A 2,323-nucleotide genomic window follows, 5' to 3' on the forward strand; every position below is an offset into this window, starting at 1 on the left:
ACAAACGGTACAAACTTGGTCACATACCTCGTATTAATTTACCCCAGATCTTGTATCAATTTTTAACCCACACACTCTATTTCTTCCCCCCAAAAATTAGTTCGGCACTCTTTTACCCAAAAATCAGATCTACGACTTCTGCCCGAACCACCCTCTAGATTCCGACCACCTACCTTTCTTTCACCGGAGTTTCACTAAAGAAGTGTGGTGGAGCTGGTTGGTGTTTTTTGAAGGGTTGGTGAAAGTTATGGTAGTGATGATTGTGGTGGATTTGAGGTAAATGTAGTATTTATGATCATCAATTTGAGTTAAAGATGTTAGTAGTGGTAGTGGTTATTATTTTTTCGAACAGATCTGCTGTGGTGGTTGGAGATCTGATTTTTTCTGTTCGAGATCTGGTTGTGACCAATTTTGTATTGAGTATGACCGATTGTGACTTGAGATTGATCTGGTCGCAGACAGTTACACTGAATACAAATTTGTTCACAATTAGTCACACTGAAGGCAAAGTTGGTCACGGTGATTCTCAGATAACATAAGTTAGTAAATTAGTCACATATAACACAAGTATGGTCACAGATAATACGGTTGCAAATCTGATAACTACAATGCACCACTACGACCATCACAATTTTTGGAGATTTTTCTATAACTAGAGCCGGAACAATAGTTGGAATAGTTGCCGGAGCAGTTTGTTGGAGTAGTCGTCGGAACAGTTTGTCCGACCACTCATCGGAGCTGCTGCCTGAGCGGTTGTCAGAGTGAATGTCGGAGCCGGTGGCTATCTCCGATGGAGAGGTGGAGGAAATGTGGTGTAGAGGGGTGATAAGATGGGGTGAGTGAAATGGGATGTAGTGGAAATAATTAATGTATATTATATTATAGTTTAATATTAAATAAATATATTTATCACGTGATTTTTGAAATATTTCAATGAGTTTGTTATTTATGAAATGTGTTTTTATAATGTTGTAGTTATGTTGTCTTCCCATTTTATAATGGCTCGTTGCAGTTTGGCCGATTATTGAAATTCTGTTACTTAAGATTTATTATACTTTTCAAAAATTACAAATAGATCTCAATCTTTTACTTCTGTTAGTTTAATGGTTTAATTTCAGTTATCGAGTCTCAACTCCAAACGTGACGTGTTGTATTTTATCGTTGTTCTAAATGCTTTCATCTACATGGCCAGTTTATGAATGATTAGTCACTCATATTGAGGAGATCGAGAGGTGATATACATGTTTTCTCTCTTATGATAAAAATCATAAATTTAGATTAAAAATACAGAAATAGTCCTATAATATGTGTGATTTTTTTATGAATTTCATGTGACTGAATGCGCTGCCGACATATTGTGATTTTCATAGAGATATAGTATATTTGCATGTTTATATATGTTCAATTTTTGTGGAGAGAGAATACCGTGGGCTTGTTCGGTAGTAATTATGAGAATTGATTTTTTAACCATTAAGAAGAAAAATAGGTTCCATCTATAAATAAAGAAGTAAAAAAATGACTACTGAAATAGTGAAATAACAATAAAAAGATTAATTTTTTGGGGTGAAAAATTGCTACCAAACGATGACTATATATATTATAAATAAATTTGATCGAGCGAACAAATGAAATGTTGTTATAGCTTGAGAGGAGAAATTAAATCGGACAATTTGTGGTGAAATTGTGTCATTACACCTTAATTAATAGAACTTTTCTCAATTTTAGATTATTGTTCAACTTCTCATAGTTTTAACTTAATTTTAATTTTAGTTTATAATCACCTTAAAATGGAAAATTCAAATAAAGTTAAGGCTACAAATTTTAATAATGTAGTTCTTGTGAGGAGGACCATCTATTAATCACTTATTACTTGTCGCAGGATTATACACTTATGAGTACTATTAACACGAGCACTACAATGAAAGGCAAAAATTTTATTTTTAAATGATAAAATAGACATTTTTGTCAAGGATATTAGCCAAGATAAATTAATTAGTTCTTAAACTAAGTCCCATTGGTTCATTTAAAATCTAAGTCAAATCTATTATTAACTTTAATCACATATTTATGGGATCCACAATTTCATAATTATATACTTCATTAACTTTTATTAAAATCTACTAAAAAATAATTTTTATCTAAACTAAATAGGGGCTAACTGTCCAGCCAAAAGTACCTTTACGAAATGTAATCTTTTTTAAGCATGACTCAACGTGAACCTTTCAATTATATAGTAAATCTCTTCATTCCCTTCCTTTTGGCCATTGAATGAAAAATCATTATTCTCTTTAAATAAACAAAAATAAATGAAAAGCAGTTAAAC

The sequence above is a fragment of the Olea europaea genome, chromosome 1, assembly GCF_002742605.1.
Source record: "Olea europaea var. sylvestris chromosome 1, O_europaea_v1, whole genome shotgun sequence".
NCBI classification, from domain to species: domain Eukaryota; kingdom Viridiplantae; phylum Streptophyta; class Magnoliopsida; order Lamiales; family Oleaceae; genus Olea; species Olea europaea.